At 47.7% G+C, this 20,437-nt stretch overlaps 42 non-coding genes across 42 annotated transcripts; all 42 read right to left on the minus strand.

Moving 5' to 3' along the window:
* Positions 1-352: 352 nt before the first annotated feature.
* Positions 353-471, minus strand: LOC123109527 (5S ribosomal RNA). The gene has a single exon (XR_006452754.1). It is a non-coding gene; the product is annotated as a 5S ribosomal RNA (ribosomal RNA).
* A 365-nt stretch (positions 472-836) lies between these two features.
* LOC123109622 (5S ribosomal RNA) lies at positions 837-955 on the minus strand. Its single transcript, XR_006452853.1, has one exon. It is a non-coding gene; the product is annotated as a 5S ribosomal RNA (ribosomal RNA).
* A 322-nt stretch (positions 956-1,277) lies between these two features.
* Positions 1,278-1,396, minus strand: LOC123109673 (5S ribosomal RNA). The gene has a single exon (XR_006452915.1). It is a non-coding gene; the product is annotated as a 5S ribosomal RNA (ribosomal RNA).
* A 365-nt stretch (positions 1,397-1,761) lies between these two features.
* On the minus strand, positions 1,762-1,880 carry LOC123109485 (5S ribosomal RNA). The gene has a single exon (XR_006452712.1). It is a non-coding gene; the product is annotated as a 5S ribosomal RNA (ribosomal RNA).
* Positions 1,881-2,245: 365 nt separating this feature from the next.
* On the minus strand, positions 2,246-2,364 carry LOC123109310 (5S ribosomal RNA). The gene has a single exon (XR_006452555.1). It is a non-coding gene; the product is annotated as a 5S ribosomal RNA (ribosomal RNA).
* A 364-nt stretch (positions 2,365-2,728) lies between these two features.
* On the minus strand, positions 2,729-2,847 carry LOC123108716 (5S ribosomal RNA). Its single transcript, XR_006452044.1, has one exon. It is a non-coding gene; the product is annotated as a 5S ribosomal RNA (ribosomal RNA).
* A 322-nt stretch (positions 2,848-3,169) lies between these two features.
* On the minus strand, positions 3,170-3,288 carry LOC123109674 (5S ribosomal RNA). The gene has a single exon (XR_006452916.1). It is a non-coding gene; the product is annotated as a 5S ribosomal RNA (ribosomal RNA).
* A 365-nt stretch (positions 3,289-3,653) lies between these two features.
* On the minus strand, positions 3,654-3,772 carry LOC123108769 (5S ribosomal RNA). Its single transcript, XR_006452094.1, has one exon. It is a non-coding gene; the product is annotated as a 5S ribosomal RNA (ribosomal RNA).
* Positions 3,773-4,137: 365 nt separating this feature from the next.
* LOC123109780 (5S ribosomal RNA) lies at positions 4,138-4,256 on the minus strand. Its single transcript, XR_006453025.1, has one exon. It is a non-coding gene; the product is annotated as a 5S ribosomal RNA (ribosomal RNA).
* A 322-nt stretch (positions 4,257-4,578) lies between these two features.
* Positions 4,579-4,697, minus strand: LOC123109451 (5S ribosomal RNA). Its single transcript, XR_006452678.1, has one exon. It is a non-coding gene; the product is annotated as a 5S ribosomal RNA (ribosomal RNA).
* A 365-nt stretch (positions 4,698-5,062) lies between these two features.
* LOC123108622 (5S ribosomal RNA) lies at positions 5,063-5,181 on the minus strand. The gene has a single exon (XR_006451948.1). It is a non-coding gene; the product is annotated as a 5S ribosomal RNA (ribosomal RNA).
* A 365-nt stretch (positions 5,182-5,546) lies between these two features.
* On the minus strand, positions 5,547-5,665 carry LOC123109532 (5S ribosomal RNA). Its single transcript, XR_006452759.1, has one exon. It is a non-coding gene; the product is annotated as a 5S ribosomal RNA (ribosomal RNA).
* A 365-nt stretch (positions 5,666-6,030) lies between these two features.
* LOC123109684 (5S ribosomal RNA) lies at positions 6,031-6,149 on the minus strand. Its single transcript, XR_006452927.1, has one exon. It is a non-coding gene; the product is annotated as a 5S ribosomal RNA (ribosomal RNA).
* Positions 6,150-6,513: 364 nt separating this feature from the next.
* LOC123109482 (5S ribosomal RNA) lies at positions 6,514-6,632 on the minus strand. The gene has a single exon (XR_006452709.1). It is a non-coding gene; the product is annotated as a 5S ribosomal RNA (ribosomal RNA).
* A 364-nt stretch (positions 6,633-6,996) lies between these two features.
* Positions 6,997-7,115, minus strand: LOC123109483 (5S ribosomal RNA). The gene has a single exon (XR_006452710.1). It is a non-coding gene; the product is annotated as a 5S ribosomal RNA (ribosomal RNA).
* A 364-nt stretch (positions 7,116-7,479) lies between these two features.
* Positions 7,480-7,598, minus strand: LOC123109549 (5S ribosomal RNA). The gene has a single exon (XR_006452778.1). It is a non-coding gene; the product is annotated as a 5S ribosomal RNA (ribosomal RNA).
* Positions 7,599-7,963: 365 nt separating this feature from the next.
* On the minus strand, positions 7,964-8,082 carry LOC123109496 (5S ribosomal RNA). Its single transcript, XR_006452723.1, has one exon. It is a non-coding gene; the product is annotated as a 5S ribosomal RNA (ribosomal RNA).
* Positions 8,083-8,447: 365 nt separating this feature from the next.
* LOC123109816 (5S ribosomal RNA) lies at positions 8,448-8,566 on the minus strand. The gene has a single exon (XR_006453059.1). It is a non-coding gene; the product is annotated as a 5S ribosomal RNA (ribosomal RNA).
* A 364-nt stretch (positions 8,567-8,930) lies between these two features.
* On the minus strand, positions 8,931-9,049 carry LOC123108768 (5S ribosomal RNA). The gene has a single exon (XR_006452093.1). It is a non-coding gene; the product is annotated as a 5S ribosomal RNA (ribosomal RNA).
* Positions 9,050-9,414: 365 nt separating this feature from the next.
* LOC123109417 (5S ribosomal RNA) lies at positions 9,415-9,533 on the minus strand. Its single transcript, XR_006452646.1, has one exon. It is a non-coding gene; the product is annotated as a 5S ribosomal RNA (ribosomal RNA).
* A 365-nt stretch (positions 9,534-9,898) lies between these two features.
* On the minus strand, positions 9,899-10,017 carry LOC123109795 (5S ribosomal RNA). Its single transcript, XR_006453040.1, has one exon. It is a non-coding gene; the product is annotated as a 5S ribosomal RNA (ribosomal RNA).
* A 365-nt stretch (positions 10,018-10,382) lies between these two features.
* Positions 10,383-10,501, minus strand: LOC123109443 (5S ribosomal RNA). Its single transcript, XR_006452671.1, has one exon. It is a non-coding gene; the product is annotated as a 5S ribosomal RNA (ribosomal RNA).
* Positions 10,502-10,866: 365 nt separating this feature from the next.
* On the minus strand, positions 10,867-10,985 carry LOC123108736 (5S ribosomal RNA). The gene has a single exon (XR_006452062.1). It is a non-coding gene; the product is annotated as a 5S ribosomal RNA (ribosomal RNA).
* A 364-nt stretch (positions 10,986-11,349) lies between these two features.
* LOC123109455 (5S ribosomal RNA) lies at positions 11,350-11,468 on the minus strand. Its single transcript, XR_006452682.1, has one exon. It is a non-coding gene; the product is annotated as a 5S ribosomal RNA (ribosomal RNA).
* Positions 11,469-11,833: 365 nt separating this feature from the next.
* On the minus strand, positions 11,834-11,952 carry LOC123109502 (5S ribosomal RNA). Its single transcript, XR_006452729.1, has one exon. It is a non-coding gene; the product is annotated as a 5S ribosomal RNA (ribosomal RNA).
* A 365-nt stretch (positions 11,953-12,317) lies between these two features.
* LOC123109467 (5S ribosomal RNA) lies at positions 12,318-12,436 on the minus strand. Its single transcript, XR_006452694.1, has one exon. It is a non-coding gene; the product is annotated as a 5S ribosomal RNA (ribosomal RNA).
* Positions 12,437-12,801: 365 nt separating this feature from the next.
* On the minus strand, positions 12,802-12,920 carry LOC123108737 (5S ribosomal RNA). Its single transcript, XR_006452063.1, has one exon. It is a non-coding gene; the product is annotated as a 5S ribosomal RNA (ribosomal RNA).
* A 364-nt stretch (positions 12,921-13,284) lies between these two features.
* Positions 13,285-13,403, minus strand: LOC123109478 (5S ribosomal RNA). Its single transcript, XR_006452705.1, has one exon. It is a non-coding gene; the product is annotated as a 5S ribosomal RNA (ribosomal RNA).
* A 365-nt stretch (positions 13,404-13,768) lies between these two features.
* Positions 13,769-13,887, minus strand: LOC123109568 (5S ribosomal RNA). The gene has a single exon (XR_006452799.1). It is a non-coding gene; the product is annotated as a 5S ribosomal RNA (ribosomal RNA).
* Positions 13,888-14,251: 364 nt separating this feature from the next.
* Positions 14,252-14,370, minus strand: LOC123109489 (5S ribosomal RNA). Its single transcript, XR_006452716.1, has one exon. It is a non-coding gene; the product is annotated as a 5S ribosomal RNA (ribosomal RNA).
* A 365-nt stretch (positions 14,371-14,735) lies between these two features.
* On the minus strand, positions 14,736-14,854 carry LOC123109645 (5S ribosomal RNA). The gene has a single exon (XR_006452881.1). It is a non-coding gene; the product is annotated as a 5S ribosomal RNA (ribosomal RNA).
* Positions 14,855-15,219: 365 nt separating this feature from the next.
* On the minus strand, positions 15,220-15,338 carry LOC123109500 (5S ribosomal RNA). Its single transcript, XR_006452727.1, has one exon. It is a non-coding gene; the product is annotated as a 5S ribosomal RNA (ribosomal RNA).
* A 364-nt stretch (positions 15,339-15,702) lies between these two features.
* On the minus strand, positions 15,703-15,821 carry LOC123109569 (5S ribosomal RNA). The gene has a single exon (XR_006452801.1). It is a non-coding gene; the product is annotated as a 5S ribosomal RNA (ribosomal RNA).
* Positions 15,822-16,186: 365 nt separating this feature from the next.
* LOC123108840 (5S ribosomal RNA) lies at positions 16,187-16,305 on the minus strand. The gene has a single exon (XR_006452175.1). It is a non-coding gene; the product is annotated as a 5S ribosomal RNA (ribosomal RNA).
* Positions 16,306-16,670: 365 nt separating this feature from the next.
* On the minus strand, positions 16,671-16,789 carry LOC123109506 (5S ribosomal RNA). The gene has a single exon (XR_006452733.1). It is a non-coding gene; the product is annotated as a 5S ribosomal RNA (ribosomal RNA).
* Positions 16,790-17,364: 575 nt separating this feature from the next.
* LOC123109511 (5S ribosomal RNA) lies at positions 17,365-17,483 on the minus strand. Its single transcript, XR_006452738.1, has one exon. It is a non-coding gene; the product is annotated as a 5S ribosomal RNA (ribosomal RNA).
* A 364-nt stretch (positions 17,484-17,847) lies between these two features.
* On the minus strand, positions 17,848-17,966 carry LOC123109745 (5S ribosomal RNA). Its single transcript, XR_006452985.1, has one exon. It is a non-coding gene; the product is annotated as a 5S ribosomal RNA (ribosomal RNA).
* Positions 17,967-18,331: 365 nt separating this feature from the next.
* Positions 18,332-18,449, minus strand: LOC123108956 (5S ribosomal RNA). Its single transcript, XR_006452299.1, has one exon. It is a non-coding gene; the product is annotated as a 5S ribosomal RNA (ribosomal RNA).
* Positions 18,450-18,813: 364 nt separating this feature from the next.
* Positions 18,814-18,932, minus strand: LOC123109657 (5S ribosomal RNA). Its single transcript, XR_006452895.1, has one exon. It is a non-coding gene; the product is annotated as a 5S ribosomal RNA (ribosomal RNA).
* Positions 18,933-19,296: 364 nt separating this feature from the next.
* Positions 19,297-19,415, minus strand: LOC123109613 (5S ribosomal RNA). The gene has a single exon (XR_006452845.1). It is a non-coding gene; the product is annotated as a 5S ribosomal RNA (ribosomal RNA).
* A 365-nt stretch (positions 19,416-19,780) lies between these two features.
* On the minus strand, positions 19,781-19,898 carry LOC123108965 (5S ribosomal RNA). Its single transcript, XR_006452308.1, has one exon. It is a non-coding gene; the product is annotated as a 5S ribosomal RNA (ribosomal RNA).
* Positions 19,899-20,262: 364 nt separating this feature from the next.
* LOC123109765 (5S ribosomal RNA) lies at positions 20,263-20,381 on the minus strand. The gene has a single exon (XR_006453007.1). It is a non-coding gene; the product is annotated as a 5S ribosomal RNA (ribosomal RNA).
* Between the last annotated feature and the right edge of the window lie 56 nt (positions 20,382-20,437).

The raw sequence follows: 20,437 nt of genomic DNA on the forward strand, positions 1-20,437 counted from the left end.
CTGCTTCATCCCTTATGCTTCCCACTCCCATGTCCGCTACAAAGACGGCCGTACATTCTTACTACCATTACAACTGTCGCCTACTAATGGATAATGCCCTATACTACTTACTCTCTCGCTCAAATACGAAGACAAGTTTACCACAATTTCCACCCCTCCCTCTATACCGCAGCAACACTTATTTTACACCCCTTTCAGAACGCGCTTTTCGCGCCCCAACTCTCCCTAGACGCGTGACTAATGAGCTCCGAGCTAAAACATATCGCAAATGTCAAAAATATGATGACAGGCTTAATATATATCACGCACGTGCGTTCTGTTCCTCACGTACGTACAAAAATAATTAAAAAAGGGAATGCAACACGAGGACTTCCCAGGAGGTCACCCGTCCTAGTACTACTCTCGCCCAAGCACGCTTAACTTCGGAGTTCTGATGGGATCCGGTGCTTTAGTGCTGGTATGATCGCATCCGACATGTTACCCCCGGCTTCATCCCTTATGCTTCCCACTCCCACGTCCGCTACAAAGCCGGCCGTACATTCTTACTACCATTACAACCGTCGCCTACTAATGGATAATGCCCTATACTACTTACTCTCTCGCTCAACTACGAAGACGAGTTTACCACGATTTCCACCCCTCCCTCTATACCGCAGCAACACGTATTTTACACCCCTTTTAGAACGCGCTTTTCGCGCCCCAACTCTCCCTAGACACGTGACTAATGAGCTCCGAGCTAAAACATATTGCAAATGTCAAAAATATGATGACAGGCTTAATATATATCACGCACCTGCGTTCTGTTCCTCACGTACGTACAAAAATAATTAAAAAAGGGAATGCAACACGAGGACTTCCCAGGAGGTCACCCATCCTAGTACTACTCTCGCCTAAGCACGCTTAACTTCGGAGTTCTGATGGGATCCGGTGCTTTAGTGCTGGTATGATCGCATCCGACATGTTACCCCCGGCTTCATCCCTTATGCTTCCCACTCCCACGTCCGCTACAAAGACGGCCGTACATTCTTACTACCATTACAACCGTCGCCTACTAATGGATAATACCCTATACTACTTACTCTCTCGCTCAACTACGAAGACGAGTTTACCACGATTTCCAGCCCTCCCTCTATACCGCAGCAACACGTATTTTACACCCCTTTCAGAACGCTCTTTTCGCGCCCCAACTCTCCCTAGACGCGTGACTAATGAGCTCCGAGCTAAAACATATCGCAAATGTCAAAAATATGATGACAGGCTTAATATAATTAAAAAAGGGAATGCAACACAAGGACCTCCCAGGAGGTTACCCATCCTAGTACTACTCTCGCCCAAGCACGCTTAACTTCGGAGTTCTGATGGGATCCGGTGCTTTAGTGCTGGTATGATCGCATCCGACATGTTACCCCCGGCTTCATCCCTTATGCTTCCCACTCCCACGTCCGCTACAAAGACGGCCGTACATTCTTACTACCATTACAACCGTCGCCTACTAATGGATAATGCCCTATACTACTTACTCTCTCGCTCAACTACGAAGACAAGTTTACCACGATTTCCACCCCTCCCTCTATACCGCAGCAACACTTATTTTACACCCCTTTCAGAACGCGCTTTTCGCGCCCCAACTCTCCCTAGACGCGTGACTAATGAGCTCCGAGCTAAAACATATCGCAAATGTCAAAAATATGATGACAGGCTTAATATATATCACGCACGTGCGTTCTGTTCCTCACGTACGTACACAAATAATTAAAAAGGGGAATGCAACACGAGGACTTCCCAGGAGGTCACCCATCCTAGTACTACTCTCGCCCAAGCACGCTTAACTTCAGAGTTCTGATGGGATCCGGTGCTTTAGTGCTGGTATGATCGCATCCGACATGTTACCCCCGGCTTCATCCCTTATGCTTCCCACTCCCACGTCCGCTACAAAGCCGGCCGTACATTCTTACTACCATTACAACCGTCGCCTACTAATGGATAATGCCCTATACTACTTACTCTCTCGCTCAACTACGAAGACGAGTTTACCACGATTTCCACCCCTCCCTCTATACCGCAGCAACACGTATTTTACACCCCTTTTAGAACGCACTTTTCGCGCCCCAACTCTCCCTAGACGCGTGACTAATGAGCTCCGAGCTAAAACATATTGCAAATGTCAAAAATATGATGACAGGCTTAATATATATCACGCACCTGCGTTCTGTTCCTCACGTACGTACAAAAATAATTAAAAAAGGGAATGCAACACGAGGACTTCCCAGGAGGTCACCCATCCTAGTACTACTCTCGCCCAAGCACGCTTAACTTCGGAGTTCTGATGGGATCCGGTGCTTTAGTGCTGGTATGATCGCATCCGACATGTTACCCCGGCTTCATCCCTTATGCTTCCCACTCCCACGTCCGCTACAAAGACGGCCATACATTCTTACTACCATTACAACCGTCGCCTACTAATGGATAATGCCCTATAATACTTACTCTCTCGCTCAACTACGAAGACGAGTTTACCACGATTTCCAGCCCTCCCTCTATACCGCAGCAACACGTATTTTACACCCCTTTCAGAACGCGCTTTTCGCGCCCCAACTCTCCCTAGACGCGTGACTAATGAGCTCCGAGCTAAAACATATCGCAAATGTCAAAAATATGATGACATGCTTAATATATATCACGCACCTGCGTTCTGTTCCTCACGTACGTACAAAAATAATTAAAAAAGGGAATGCAACACGAGGACTTCCCAAGAGGTCACCCATCCTAGTACTACTCTCCCCCAAGCACGCTTAACTTCGGAGTTCTGATGGGATCCGATGCTTTAGTGCTGGTATGATCGCATCCGACATGTTACCCCCGGCTTCATCCCTTATGCTTCCCACTCCCACGTCCGCTACAAAGACGGCCGTACATTCTTACTACCATTACAACCGTCGCTTACTAATGTATAATGCCCTATACTACTTACTCTCTCGCTCAACTACGAAGACGAGTTTACCACGATTTCCAGCCCTCCCTCTATACCGCAGCAACACGTATTTTACACCCCTTTCAGAACGCGCTTTTCGCGCCCCAACTCTCCCTAGACGCGTGACTAATGAGCTCCGAGCTAAAACATATCGCAAATGTCAAAAATATGATGACAGGCTTAATATAATTAAAAAAGGGAATGCAACACAAGGACCTCCCAGGAGGTTACCCATCCTAGTACTACTCTCGCCCAAGCACGCTTAACTTCGGAGTTCTGATGGGATCCGGTGCTTTAGTGCTGGTATGATCGCATCCGACATGTTACCCCCGGCTTCATCCCTTATGCTTCCCACTCCCACGTCCGCTACAAAGACGGCCGTACATTCTTACTACCATTACAACCGTCGCCTACTAATGGATAATGCCCTATACTACTTACTCTCTCGCTCAACTACGAAGACGAGTTTACCACAATTTTCAGCCCTCCCTCTATACCGCAGCAACACGTATTTTACACCCCTTTCAGAACGCGCTTTTCGCGCCCCAACTCTCCCTAGACGCGTGACTAATGAGCTCCGAGCTAAAACATATCGCAAATGTCAAAAATATGATGACAGGCTTAATATATATCACGCACGTGCGTTCTGTTCCTCATGTACGTACAAAAATAATTAAAAAAGGGAATGCAACACAAGGACTTCCCAGGAGGTCACGCATCCTAGTACTACTCTCGCCCAAGCACGCTTAATTTCGGAGTTCTGATGGGATCCGGTGCTTTAGTGCTGGTATGATCGCATCCGACATGTTGCCCCCGGCTTCATCCCTTATGCTTCCCACTCCCACGTCCGCTACAAAGCCGGCCGTACATTCTTACTACCATTACATCCGTCGCCTACTAATGGATAATGCCCTATACTACTTACTCTCTCGCTCAACTACGAAGACGAGTTTACCACGATTTCCACCCCTCCCTCTATACCGCAGCAACACGTATTTTACACCCCTTTCAGAACGCGCTTTTCGCGCCCCAACTCTCCCTAGACACGTGACTAATGAGCTCCGAGCTAAAACATATTGCAAATGTCAAAAATATGATGACAGGCTTAATATATATCACGCACCTGCGTTCTGTTCCTCACGTATGTACAAAAAAAATTAAAAAAGGGAATGAAACACAAGGACTTCCCAGGAGGTCACCCATCCTAGTACTACTCTCGCCCAAGCACGCTTAACTTCGGAGTTCTGATGGGATCCGGTGCTTTAGTGCTGGTATGATCGCATCCGACATGTTACCCCCGGCTTCATCCCTTATGCTTCCCACTCCCACGTCCGCTACAAAGACGGCCGTACATTCTTACTACCATTACAACCGTCGCCTACTAATGGATAATGCCCTATACTACTTACTCTCTCGCTCAACTATGAAGACGAGTTTACCACGATTTCCAGCCCTCCCTCTATACCGCAGCAACACGTATTTTACACCCCTTTCAGAACGCGCTTTTCGCGCCCCAACTCTCCCTAGACGCGTGACTAATGAGCTCTGAGCTAAGACATATCGCAAATGTCAAAAATATGATGACAGGATTAATATAATTAAAAAAGGGAATGCAACACAAGGAATTCCCAGGAGGTCACCCATCCTAGTACTACTCTCGCCCAAGCACGCTTAACTTCGGAGTTCTGATGGGATCCGGTGCTTTAGTGCTGGTATGATCGCATCCGACATGTTACCCCCGGCTTCATCCCTTATGCTTCCCACTCCCACGTCCGCTACAAAGACGGCCGTACATTCTTACTACCATTACAACCGTCGCCTACTAATGGATAATGCCCTATACTACTTACTCTCTCGCTCAACTACGAAGACGAGTTTACCACAATTTCCAGCCCTCCCTCTATACCGCAGCAACACGTATTTTACACCCCTTTCAGAACGCGCTTTTCGCGCCCCAACTCTCCCTAGGCGCCTGACTAATGAGCTCCGAGCTAAAACATATCGCAAATGTCAAAAATATGATGACAGGCTTAATATATATCATGCACGTGCGTTCTGTTCCTCACGTACGTACAAAAATAATTAAAAAAGGGAATGCAACACGAGGACTTCCCAGGAGGTCACCCATCCTAGTACTACTCTCGCCCAAGCACACTTAACTTCGGAGTTCTGATGGGATCTGGTGCTTTAGTGCTGGTATGATCGCATCGGACATATTGCCCCCGGCTTCATCCCTTATGCTTCCCACTCCCACGTCCGCTACAAAGCCGGCCGTACATTCTTACTACCATTACAACCGTCGCCTACTAATGGATAATGCCCTATACTACTTACTCTCTCGCTCAACTACGAAGACGAGTTTACCACGATTTCCACCCCTCCCTCTATACCGCAGCAACACGTATTTTACACCCCTTTCAGAACGCGCTTTTCGCGCCCCAACTCTCCCTAGACGCGTGACTAATGAGCTCCGAGCTAAAACATATCGCAAATGTCAAAAATATGATGACAGGCTTAATATATATCACGCACGTGCATTCTGTTCCTCACGTACGTACAAAAATAATTAAAAAAGGGAATGCAACACGAGGACTTCCCAGGAGGTCACCCATCCTAGTACTACTCTCACCCAAGCACGCTTAACTTCGGAGTTCTGATGGGATCCGGTGCTTTAGTGCTGGTATGATCGCATCCGACATGTTACCCCCGGCTTCATCCCTTATGCTTCCCACTCCCACGTCCGCTACAAAGACGGCCGTACATTCTTACTACCATTACAACCGTCGCCTACTAATGGATAATGCCCTATACTACTTACTCTCTCGCTCAACTGCGAAGATGAGTTTACCACGATTTCCAACCCTCCCTCTATACCGCGGCAACACGTATTTTACACCCCTTTCAGAACGCGCTTTTCGCGCCCCAACTCTCCCTAGACGCGTGACTAATGAGCTCCGAGCTAAAACATATCGCAAATGTCAAAAATATGATGACAGGCTTAATATATATCACGCACGTGCGTTCTGTTCCTCACGTACGTACAAAAATAATTAAAAAAGGGAATGCAACACGAGGACTTCCCAGGAGGTCACCCATCCTAGTACTACTCTCGCCCAAGCACGCTTAACTTCGGAGTTCTCATGGGATCCGGTGCTTTAGTGCTAGTATGATCGCATCCGACATGTTACCCCGGCTTCATCCCTTATGCTTCCCACTCCCACGTCCGCTCCAAAGACGACCGTACATTCTTACTACCATTACAACCGTCGCCTACTAATGGATAATGCCCTATACTACATACTGGCTCGCTCAACTACAAAGACGAGTTTACCACGATTTCCACCCCTCCCTCTGTACCGCAGCAACACGTATTTTACACCCCTTTGAGAACGCGCTTTTCGCGCCCCAACTCTCCCTAGACGCGTGACTAATGAGCTCCGAGCTAAAACATATCGCAAATGTCAAAAATATGATGACAGGCTTAATATATATCACGCACGTGCGGTCTGTTCCTCACGTACGTACAAAAATAATTAAAAAAGGGAATGCAACACGAGGACTTCCCAGGAGGTCACCCATCCTAGTACTACTCTCGCCCAAGCACGCTTAACTTCGGAGTTCTGATGGGATCCGGTGCTTTAGTGCTGGTATGATCGCAACCGACATGTTACCCCGGCTTCATCACTTATGCTTCCCACTCCCACGTCCGCTACAAAGCCGGCCGTACATTCTTACTACCATTACAACCGTCGCCTACTAATGGATAATGCCCTATACTACTTACTCTCTCGCTCAACTACGAAGACGAGTTTACCACGATTTCCACCCCTCCCTCTATACCGCAGCAACACGTATTTTACACCCCTTTCAGAACACGCTTTTCGCGCCCCAACTCTTCCTAGACGCGTGACTAATGAGCTCCGAGCTAAAACATATTGCAAATGTCAAAAATACGATGACAGGCTTAATATATATCACGCACGTGCGTTCTGTTCCTCACGTACGTACAAAAATAATTAAAAAAGGGAATGCAACACGAGGACTTCCCAGGAGGTCACCCATCCTAGTACTACTCTCGCCCAAGCACGCTTAACTTCGGAGTTCTGATGGGATCCGGTGCTTTAGTGCTGGTATGATCGCAACCGACATGTTACCCCGGCTTCATCACTTATGCTTCCCACTCCCACGTCCGCTACAAAGCCGGCCGTACATTCTTACTACCATTACAACCGTCGCCTACAAATGGATAATGCCCTATACTACTTACTCTCTCGCTCAACTACGAAGACGAGTTTACCACGATTTCCAGCCCTCCCTCTATACCGCAGAAACACGTATTTTACACCCCTTTCAGAACGCGCTTTTCGCGCCCCAACTCTCCCTAGACGCGTGACTAATGAGCTCCGAGCTAAAACATATCGCAAATGTCAAAAATATGATGACAGGCTTAATATATATCACGCACATGCGTTCTGTTCCTCACGTACGTACAAAAATAATTAAAAAAGGGAATGCAACACGAGGACTTCCCAGGAGGTCACCCATCCTAGTACTACTCTCGCCCAAGCACGCTTAACTTCGAAGTTCTGATGGGATCCGGTGCTTTAGTGCTGGTATGATCGCATCCGACATGTTGCCCCCGGCTTCATCCCTTATGCTTCCCACTCCCACGTCCTCTACAAAGCCGGCCGTACATTCTTACTACCATTACAACCGTCGCCTACTAATGGATAATGCCCTATACTACTTACTCTCTCGCTCAACTACGAAGACGAGTTTACCACGATTTCCAGCCCTCCCTCTATACCGCAGAAACACGTATTTTACACCCCTTTCAGAACGCGCTTTTCGCGCCCCAACTCTCCCTAGACGCGTGACTAATGAGCTCCGAGCTAAAACATATCGCAAATGTCAAAAATATGATGACAGGCTTAATATATATCACGCACGTGCGTTCTGTTCCTCACGTACGTACAAAAATAATTAAAAAAGGGAATGCAACACGAGGACTTCCAAGGAGGTCACCCATCCTAGTACTACTCTCGCCCAAGCACGCTTAACTTCGGAGTTCTGATGGGATCCGGTGCTTTAGTGCTGGTATGATCGCATCCGACCTGTTGCCCCCGGCTTCATCCCTTATGCTTCCCAATCCCACGTCGTCTACAAAGCCGGCCGTACATTCTTACTACCATTACAACCGTCGCCTACTAATGGATAATGCCCTATACTACTTACTCTCTCGCTCAACAACGAAGACGAGTTTACCACGATTTCCACCCCTCCCTCTATACCGCAGCAACACGTATTTTACACCCCTTTCAGAACGCACTTTTCGCGCCCCAACTCTCCCTAGACGCGTGACTAATGAGCTCCGAGCTAAAACATATCGCAAATGTCAAAAATATGATGACAGGCTTAATATATATCACGCACGTGCGTTCTGTTCCTCACGTACGTACAAAAATAATTAAAAAAGGGAATGCAACACGAGGACTTCCCAGGAGGTCACCCATCCTAGTACTACTCTCGCCCAAGCACGCTTAACTTCGAAGTTCTGATGGGATCCGATGCTTTAGTGCAGGTATGATCGCATCCGACCTGTTGCCCCCGGCTTCATCCCTTATGCTTCCCACTCCCACGTCCTCTAAAAAGCCGGCCGTACATTCATACTACCATTACAACCATCGCCTAATAATGGATAATGCCCTATACTACTTACTCTCTCGCTCAACAACGAAGACGAGTTACCACGATTTCCACCCCTCCCTCTATACCGCAGCAACACGTATTTTACACCCTTTTCAGAACGCGCTTTTCGCGCCCCAACTCTTCCTAGACGCGTGACTAATGAGCTCCGAGCTAAAACATATCGCAAATGTCAAAAATATGATGACAAGCTTAATATATATCACGCACGTGCGTTCTGTTCCTCACGTACGTACAAAAATAATTAAAAAAGGGAATGCAACACGAGGACTTCCCAAGAGGTCACCCATCCTAGTACTACTCTCCCCCAAGCACGCTTAACTTCGGAGTTTTGATGGGATCCGGTGCTTTAGTGCTGGTATGATCGCATCCGACATGTTACCCCCGGCTTCATCCCTTATGCTTCCCACTCCCACGTACGCTACAAAGCCGGCCGTACATTCTTACTACCATTACAACCGTCGCCTACTAATGGATAATGCCCTATACTACTTACTCTGTCGCTCAACTACGAAGACGAGTTTACCACGATTTCCACCCCTCCCTCTATACCGCAGCAACACGTATTTTACACCCCTTTCAGAACGCGCTTTTCGCGCCCCAACTCTCCCTAGACGCGTGACTAATGAGCTCCGAGCTAAAACATATTGCAAATGTCAAAAATATGATGACAGGCTTAATATATATCACGCACGTGCGTTCTGTTCCTCACGTACGTACAAAAATAATTAAAAAAGGGAATGCAACACGAGGACTTCCCAGGAGGTCACCCATCCTAGTACTACTCTCGCCCAAGCACGCTTAACTTCGGAGTTCTGATGGGATCCGGTGCTTTAGTGCTGGTATGATCGCATCCGACATGTTGCCCCCGGCTTCATCCCTTATGCTTCCCACTCCCACGTCCGCTACAAAGACGGCCGTACATTCTTACTACCATTACAACCGTCGCCTGGTAATGGATAATGCCCTATACTACTTACTCTCTCGCTCAACTACGAAGACGAGTTTACCACGATTTCCAGCCCTCCCTCTATACCGCAGAAACACGTATTTTACACCCCTTTCAGAACGCGCTTTTCGCGCCCCAACTCTCCCTAGACGCGTGACTAATGAGCTCCGAGCTAAAACATATCGCAAATGTCAAAAATATGATGACAGGCTTAATATATATCACGCACGTGCGTTCTGTTCCTCACGTACGTACAAAAATAATTAAAAAAGGGAATGCAACACGAGGACTTCCCAGGAGGTCACCCATCCTAGTACTACTCTCGCCCAAGCACGCTTAACTTCGGAGTTATGATGGGATCCGGTGCTTTAGTGCTGGTATGATCGCATCCGACCTGTTGCCCCCGGCTTCATCCCTTATGCTTCCCACTCCCACGTCCTCTACAAAGCCGGCCGTACATTCTTACTACCATTACAACCGTCGCCTACTAATGGATAATGCCCTATACTACTTACTCTCTCGCTCAACAACGAAGACGAGTTTACCACGATTTCCACCCCTCCCTCTATACCGCAGCAACACGTATTTTACACCCCTTTCAGAACGCGCTTTTCGCGCCCCAACTCTCCCTAGACGCGTGACTAATGAGCTCCGAGCTAAAACATATCGCAAATGTCAAAAATATGATGACAGGCTTAATATATATCACGCACGTGTGTTCTGTTCCTCACGTACGTACAAAAATAATTAAAAAAGGGAATGCAACACGAGGACTTCCCAGGAGGTCACCCATCCTAGTACTACTCTCGCCCAAGCACGCTTAACTTCGGAGTTCTGATGGGATCCGGTGCTTTAGTGCTGGTATGATCGCATCCGACATGTTGCCCCCGGCTTCATCCCTTATGCTTCCCACTCCCACGTCCTCTACAAAGCCGGCCGTACATTCTTACTACCATTACAACCGTCGCCTACTAATGGATAATGCCCTATACTACTTACTCTCTGGCTCAACTACGAAGACGAGTTTACCACGATTTCCAGCCCTCCCTCTATACCGCAGAAACACATATTTTACACCGCTTTCAGAACGCGCTTTTCGCGCCCCAACTCTCCCTAGACGCGTGACTAATGAGCTCCGAGCTAAAACATATCGCAAATGTCAAAAATATGATGACAGGCTTAATATATATCACCCACGTGCGTTCTGTTCCTCACGTACGTACAAAAATAATTAAAAAAGGGAATGCAACACGAGGACTTCCCAGGAGGTCACCCATCCTAGTACTACTCTCACCCAAGCACGCTTAACTTCGAAGTTCTGATTGGATCCGGTGCTTTAGTGCTGGTATGATCGCATCCGACCTGTTGCCCCCGGCTTCATCCCTTATGCTTCCCACTCCCACGTCCTCTACAAAGCCGGCCGTACATTCATACTACCATTACAACCGTCGCCTAATAATGGATAATGCCCTATACTACTTACTCTCTCGCTCAACAACGAAGACGAGTTACCACGATTTCCACCCCTCCCTCTATACCGCAGCAACACGTATTTTACACCCTTTTCAGAACGCGCTTTTCGCGCCCCAACTCTTCCTAGACGCGTGACTAATGAGCTCCGAGCTAAAACATATCGCAAATGTCAAAAATATGATGACAGGCTTAATATATATCACGCACGTGCGTTCTGTTCCTCACGTACGTACAAAAATAATTAAAAAAGGGAATGCAACACGAGGACTTCCCAGGAGGTCACCCATCCTAGTACTACTCTCGCCCAAGCACGCTTAACTTCGGAGTTCTGATGGGATCCGGTGCTTTAGTGCTGGTATGATCGCATCCAACATGTTACCCCCGGCTTCATCCCTTATGCTTCCCACTCCCACGTACGCTACAAAGCCGGCCGTACATTCTTACTACCATTACAACCGTCGCCTACTAATGGATAATGCCCTATACTACTTACTCTCTCGCTCAACTACGAAGACGAGTTTACCACGATTTCTACCCCTCCCTCTATACCGCAGCAACCCGTATTTTACACCCCTTTCAGAACGCGCTTTTCGCGCCCCAACTCTCCCTAGACGCGTGACTAATGAGCTCCGAGCTAAAACATATTGCAAATGTCAAAAATATGATGACAGGCTTAATATATATCACGCACGTGCGTTCTGTTCCTCACGTACGTACAAAAATAATTAAAAAAGGGAATGCAACACGAGGACTTCCCGGGAGGTCACCCATCCTAGTACTACTCTCGCCCAAGCACGCTTAACTTCGGAGTTCTGATGGGATCCGGTGCTTTAGTGCTGGTATGATCACATCCGACATGTTGCCCCCGGCTTCATCCCTTATGCTTCCCACTCCCACGTCCGCTACAAAGACGGCCGTACATTCTTACTACCATTACAACCGTCGCCTGCTAATGGATAATGCCCTATACTACTTACTCTCTCGCTCAACTACGAAGACGAGTTTACCACGATTTCCAGCCCTCCCTCTATACCGCAGAAACACGTATTTTACACCCCTTTCAGAACGCGCTTTTCGCGCCCCAACTCTCCCTAGACGCGTGACTAATGAGCTCCGAGCTAAAACATATCGCAAATGTCAAAAATATGATGACAGGCTTAATATATATCACGCACGTGTGTTCTGTTCCTCACGTACGTACAAAAATAATTAAAAAAGGGAATGCAACACGAGGACTTCCCAGGAGGTCACCCATCCTAGTACTACTCTCGCCCAAGCACGCTTAACTTCGGAGTTCTGATGGGATCCGGTGCTTTAGTGCTGGTATGATCGCATCCGACATGTTGCCCCCGGCTTCATCCCTTATGCTTCCCACTCCCACGTCCTCTACAAAGCCGGCCGTACATTCTTACTACCATTACAACCGTCGCCTACTAATGGATAATGCCCTATACTACTTACTCTCTCGCTCAACTACGAAGACGAGTTTACCACGATTTCCAGCCCTCCCTCTATACCGCAGAAACACGTATTTTACACCCCTTTCAGAACGCGCTTTTCGCGCCCCAACTCTCCCTAGACGCGTGACTAATGAGCTCCGAGCTAAAACATATCGCAAATGTCAAAAATATGATGACAGGCTTAATATATATCACCCACGTGCGTTCTGTTCCTCACGTACGTACAAAAATAATTAAAAAAGGGAATGCAACACGAGGACTTCCCAGGAGGTCACCCATCCTAGTACTACTCTCACCCAAGCACGCTTAACTTCGAAGTTCTGATTGGATCCGGTGCTTTAGTGCTGGTATGATCGCATCCGACCTGTTGCCCCCGGCTTCATCCCTTATGCTTCCCACTCCCACGTCCTCTACAAAGCCGGCCGTACATTCATACTACCATTACAACCGTCGCCTAATAATGGATAATGCCCTATACTACTTACTCTCTCGCTCAACAACGAAGACGAGTTACCACGATTTCCACCCCTCCCTCTATACCGCAGCAACACGTATTTTACACCCTTTTCAGAACGCGCTTTTCGCGCCCCAACTCTTCCTAGACGCGTGACTAATGAGCTCCGAGCTAAAACATATCGCAAATGTCAAAAATATGATGACAGGCTTAATATATATCACGCACGTGCGTTCTGTTCCTCACGTACGTACAAAAATAATTAAAAAAGGGAATGCAACACGAGGACTTCCCAGGAGGTCACCCATCCTAGTACTACTCTCGCCCAAGCACGCTTAACTTCGGAGTTCTGATGGGATCCGGTGCTTTAGTGCTGGTATGATCGCATCCGACCTGTTGCCCCCGGCTTCATCCCTTATGCTTCCCACTCCCACGTCCTCTACAAAGCCGGCCGTACATTCAGACTACCATTACAACCGTCGCCTACTAATGGATAATGCCCTATACTACTTACTCTCTCGCTCAACAACGAAGACGAGTTTACCATGATTTCCACCCCTCCCTCTATACCGCAGCAACACGTATTTTACACCCTTTTCAGAACGCGCTTTTCGCGCCCCAACTCTCCCTAGACGCGTGACTAATGAGCTCCGAGCTAAAACATATCGCAAATGTCAAAAATATGATGACAGGCTTAATATATCTCACGCACGTGCGTTCTGTTCCTCACGTACGTACAAAAATAATTAAAAAAGAGAATGCAACACGAGGACTTCCCAGGAGGTCACCCATCCTAGTACTACTCTCGCCCAAGCACGCTTAACTTCGGAGTTCTGATGGGATCTGGTGCTTTAGTGCTGGTATGATCGCATCCGACCTGTTGCCCCCGGCTTCATCCCTTATGCTTCCCACTCCCACGTCCTCTACAAAGCCGGCCGTACATTCATACTACCATTACAACCGTCGCCTAATAATGGATAATGCCCTATACTACTTACTCTCTCGCTCAACAACGAAGACGAGTTACCACGATTTCCACCCCTCCCTCTATACCGCAGCAACACGTATTTTACACACTTTTCAGAACGCGCTTTTCGCGCCCCAACTCTTCCTAGACGCGTGACTAATGAGCTCCGAGCTAAAACATATCGCAAATGTCAAAAATATGATGACAGGCTTAATATATATCACGCACGTGCGTTCTGTTCCTCACGTACGTACAAAAATAATTAAAAAAGGGAATGCAACACGAGGACTTCCCAGGAGGTCACCCATCCTAGTACTACTCTCGCCCAAGCACGCTTAACTTCGGAGTTCTGATGGGATCCGGTGCTTTAGTGCTGGTATGATCGCATCCAACATGTTACCCCCGGCTTCATCCCTTATGCTTCCCACTCCCACGTACGCTACAAAGCCGGCCGTACATTCTTACTACCATTACAACCGTCGCCTACTAATGGATAATGCCCTATACTACTTACTCTCTCGCTCAACTACAAAGACGAGTTTACCACGATTTCTACCCCTCCCTCTATACCGCAGCAACACGTATTTTACACCCCTTTCAGAACGCGCTTTTCGCGCCCCAACTCTCCCTAGACGCGTGACTAATGAGCTCCGAGCTAAAACATATTGCAAATGTCAAAAATATGATGACAGGCTTAATATATATCACGCACGTGCGTTCTGTTCCTCACGTACGTACAAAAATAATTAAAAAAGGGAATGCAACACGAGGACTTCCCGGGAGGTCACCCATCCTAGTACTACTCTCGCCCAAGCACGCTTAACTTCGAAGTTCTGATGGGATCCGGTGCTTTAGTGCTGGTATGATCGCATCCGACATGTTGCCCCCGGCTTCATCCCTTATGCTTCCCACTCCCACGTCCTCTACAAAGCCGGCCGTACATTCTTACTACCATTACAACCGTCGCCTACTAATGGATAATGCCCTATACTACTTACTCTCTCGCTCAACTACGAAGACGAGTTTACCACGATTTCCACCCCTCCCTCTATACCGCAGCAACACGTATTTTACACCCCTTTCAAAATGCGCTTTTCGCGCCCCAACTCTCCCTAGACGCGTGACTAATGAGCTCCGAGCTAAAACATATCGCAAATGTCAAAAATATGATGACAGGCTTAATATATATCACGCACGTGCATTCTGTTCCTCACGTACGTACAAAAATAATTAAAAAAGGGAATGCAACACGAGGACTTCCCAGGAGGTCACCCATCCTAGTACTACTCTCGCCCAAGCACGCTTAACTTCGGAGTTCTGATGGGATCCGGTGCTTTAGTGCTGGTATGATCGCATCCGACCTGTTGCCCCCGGCTTCATCCCTTATGCTTCCCACTCCCACGTCCTCTACAAAGCCGGCCGTACATTCAGACTACCATTACAACCGTCGCCTACTAATGGATAATGCCCTATACTACTTACTCTCTCGCTCAACAACGAAGACGAGTTTACCATGATTTCCACCCCTCCCTCTATACCGCAGCAACACGTATTTTACACCCTTTTCAGAACGCGCTTTTCGCGCCCCAACTCTCCCTAGACGCGTGACTAATGAGCTCCGAGCTAAAACATATCGCAAATGTCAAAATATGATGACAGGCTTAATATATCTCACGCACGTGCGTTCTGTTCCTCACGTACGTACAAAAATAATTAAAAAAGAGAATGCAACACGAGGACTTCCCAGGAGGTCACCCATCCTAGTACTACTCTCGCCCAAGCACGCTTAACTTCGGAGTTCTGATGGGATCTGGTGCTTTAGTGCTGGTATGATCGCATCCAACATGTTGCCCCCGGCTTCATCCCATATGCTTCCCACTCCCACGTCCGCTACAAAGACGGCCGTACATTCTTACTACCATTACAACCGTCGCCTACTAATGGATAATGCCCTATACTACTTACTGTCTCGCTCAACTACGAAGAAGAGTTTACCACGATTTCCACCCCTCCCTCTATACCGCAGCAACACGTATTTTACACCCCTTTCAGAACACGCTTTTCGCGCCCCAACTCTCCCTAGACGCGTGACTAATGAGCTCCGAGCTAAAACATATCGCAAATGTCAAAAATATGATGACAGGCTTAATATATATCACGCACGTGCATTCTGTTCCTCACATACGTACAAAAATAATTAAAAAAGGGAATGCAACACGAGGACTTCCCAGGAGGTCACCCATCCTAGTACTACTCTCGCCCAAGCACACTTAACTTCAGAGTTCTGATGGTATCCGGTGCTTTAGTGTTGGTATGATCGCATCCGACATGTTACCCCCGGCTTCATCCCTTATGCTTCCCACTCCCACGTCCGCTACAAAGCCGACCGTACATTCTTACTACCATTACAACCGTCGCCTACTAATGGATAATGCCCTATACTACTTACTGTCTCGCTCAACTACGAAGACGAGTTTACCACGATTTCCACCCCTCCCTCTATACCGCAGCAACACGTATTTTACACCCCTTTCAGAACGCCCTTTTCGCGCCCCAACTCTCCCTAGACGCGTGACTAATGAGCTCCGAGCTAAAACATATCGCAAATGTCAAAAATATGATGACAGGCTTAATATATATCACGCACGTGCGTTCTGTTCCTCACGTACGTACAAAAATAATTAAAAAGGGGAATGCAACACGAGGACTTCCCAGGAGGTCAACCATCCTAGTACTACTCTCGCCCAAGCACGCTTAACTTCGGAGTTCTGATGGGATCCGGTGCTTTAGTGCTGGTATGATCGCATCCGACATGTTGCCCCCGGCTTCATCCCTTATGCTTCCCACTCCCACGCCCGCTACAAAGACGGCCGTACATTCTTCCTATCATTACAACCGTCGCCTACTAATGGATAATGCCCTATACTACTTACTGTCTCGCTCAACTACGAAGACGAGTTTACCACGATTTCCACGCCTCCCTCTATACCGCAGCAACACGTATTTTACGACCCTTTCAGAACGCGCTTTTCGCGCCCCAACTATCCCTAGACGCGTGACTAATGAGCTCCGAGCTAAAACATATCGCAAATGTCAAAAATATGATGACAGGCTTAATATATATCACGCACGTGCGTTCTTACTGTCTCGCTCAACTACGAAGACGAGTTTACCACGATTTCCACCCGTCCCTCTATACCGCAGCAACTCGTATTTTACGCCCCTTTCAGAACGCACTTTTCGCGCCCCAACTCTCCCTAGACGCGTGACTAATGAGCTCCGAGCTAAAACATATCGCAAATGTCAAAAATATGATGACAGGCTTAATATATATCACGCACGTGCGTTCTGTTCCTCATGTACGTACAATAATAATTAAAAAAGGGAATGCAACACGAGGACTTCCCAGGAGGTCACCCATCCTAGTACTACTCTCGCCCAAGCACGCTTAACTTCGGAGTTCTGATGGGATCCGGTGCTTTAGTGCTGGTATGATCGCATCCGACATGTTAACCCCGGCTTCATCCCTTATGCTTCCCACTCCCACGTCCGCTACAAAGACGGCCGTAAATTTTACTACCATTACAACCGTCGCCTACTAATGGATAATGCCCTATACTACTTACTGTCTCGCTCAACTACGAAGACGAGTTTACCACGATTTCCACCCCTCCCTCTATACTGCAGCAACACTTATTTTACACCCCTTTCAGAACGCGCTTTTCGCGCCCCAACTCTCCCTAGACGCGTGACTAATGAGCTCCGAGCTAAAACATATCGCAAATGTCAAAAATATGATGACAGGCTTAATATATATCACGCACGTGCGTTCTATTCCTCACGTACGTACAAAAATAATTAAAAAAGGGAATGCAACACGAGGACTTCCCAGGAGGTCACCCATACTAGTACTACTCTCGCCCAAGCACACTTAACTACGGAGTTCTGATGGGATCCGGTGCTTTAGTGCTGGTATGATCGCATCCGACATGTTACCCCCGGCTTCATCCCTTATGCTTCCCACTCCCACGTCCGCTACAAAGACGGCCGTACATTCTTACTACCATTACAACCGTCGCCTACTAATGTATAATGCCCTATACTACTTACTCTCTCGCTCAACTACGAAGACGAGTTTACCACGATTTCCACCCCTCCCTCTACACCGCAGCAACACGTATTTTACACCCCTTTCAGAACGCGCTTTTCGCGCCCCAACTCTCCCTAGACGCGTGACTAATGAGCTCCGAGCTAAAACATATCGCAAATGTCAAAAATATGATGACAGGCTTAATATATATCACGCACGTGCGTTCTGTTCCTCACGTACGTACAAAAATAATTAAAAAAGGGAATGCAACAGGAGGACTTCCCAGGAGGTCACCCATCCTAGTACTACTCTCGCCCAAGCACGCTTAACTTCGGAGTTCTGATGGGATCCAGTGCTTTAGTGCTATATGATCGCATCCGACATGTTACCCCGGCTTCATCCCTTATGCTTCCCACTCCCACGTCCGCTACAAAGACGGCCGTACATTCTTACTACCATTACAACCGTCGCCTACTAATGGATAATGCCCTATACTACTTACTCTCTCGCTCAACTACGAAGACGAGTTTACCACGATTTCCACCCCTCCCTCTATACCGCAGCAACACGTATTTTACACCCCTTTCAGAACGCGCTTTTCGCGCCCCAACTCTCCCTAGACGCGTGACTAATGAACTCAGAGCTAAAACATATCGCAAATGTCAAAAATATGATGACATGCTTAATATATATCACGCACGTGCGTTCTGTTCCTCACGTACGTACAAAAATAATTAAAAAAGGGAATGCAACACGAGGACTTCCCAGGAGGTCACCCATCCTAGTACTACTCTCGCCCAAGCACGCTTAACTTCGGAGTTTTGATGGGATCCGGTGCTTTAGTGCTGGTATGATCGCATCCGACATGTTACCCCGGCTTCATCCCTTATGCTTCCCACTCCCACGTCCGCTACAAAGACGGCCGTACATTCTTACTACCGTTACAACCGTCGCCTACTAATGGATAATGCCCTATACTACTTACTCTCTCGCTCAACTACGATGACGAGTTTACCAAGATTTCCACCCCTCCCTCTATACCGCAGCAACACGTATTTTACACCGCTTTCAGAACGCGCTTTTCGCGCCCCAACTTTCCCTAGACGCGTGACTAATGAGCTCCGAGCTAAAACATATCGCAAATGTCAAAAATATAATGACAGGCTTAATATATATCACGCACGTGCGTTCTGTTCCTCACGTACGTACAAAAATAATTAAAAAAGGGAATGCAACACGAGGACTTCCCAGGAGGTCACCCATCCTAGTACTACTCTCACCCAAGCACGCTTAACTTCGGAGTTCTGATGGGATCCGGTGCTTTAGTGCTGGTATGATCGCATACGACATGTTACCCCCGGCTTCATCCCTTATGCTTCCCACTCCCACGTCCGCTACAAAGACGGCCGTACATTCTTACTACCATTACAACCGTCGCCTACTAATGGATAATGCCCTATACTACTTACTCTCTCGCTCAACTACGAAGACGAGTTTACCACGATTTCCACCCCTCCCTCTATACCGCAGCAACACGTATTTTACACCCCTTTCAGAATGCGCTTTTCGCGCCCCAACTCTCCCTAGACGCGTGACTAATGAGCTCCGAGCTAAAACATATCGCAAATGTCAAAAATATGATGACAGGCTTAATATATATCACGCACGTGCGTTCTGTTCCTCACATACGTACAAAAATAATTAAAAAAGGGAATGCAACAGGAGGACTTCCCAGGAGGTCACCCATCCTAGTACTACTCTCGCCCAAGCACGCTTAACTTCAGAGTTCTGATGGGATCCGGTGCTTTAGTGCTATATGATCGCATCCGACATGTTACCCCGGCTTCATCCCTTATGCTTCCCACTCCCACGTCCGCTACAAAGACGGCCGTACATTCTTACTACCATTACAACCGTCGCCTACTAATGGATAATGCCCTATACTACTTACTCTCTCGCTCAACTACGAAGACGAGTTTACCACGATTTCCACCCCTCCCTCTATACCGCAGCAACACGTATTTTACACCCCTTTCAGAACGCGCTTTTCACGCCCCAACTCTCCCTAGACGCGTGACTAATGAGCTCCGAGCTAAAACATATCGCAAATGTCAAAACTATGATGACAGGCTTAATATATATCACGCACGTGCGTTCTGTTCCTCACGTACATACAAAAATAATTAAAAAAGGGAATGCAACAGGAGGACTTCCCAGGAGGTCACCCATCCTAGTACTACTCTCGCCCAAGCACGCTTAACTTCGGAGTTCTGATGGGATCCGGTGCTTTAGTGCTGGTATGATCGCATCCGACATGTTACCCCGGCTTCATCCCTTATGCTTCCCACTCCCACGTCCGCTACAAAG

The sequence above is a fragment of the Triticum aestivum genome, chromosome 5A (genome assembly GCF_018294505.1).
Source record: "Triticum aestivum cultivar Chinese Spring chromosome 5A, IWGSC CS RefSeq v2.1, whole genome shotgun sequence".
NCBI lineage: Eukaryota > Viridiplantae > Streptophyta > Magnoliopsida > Poales > Poaceae > Triticum > Triticum aestivum.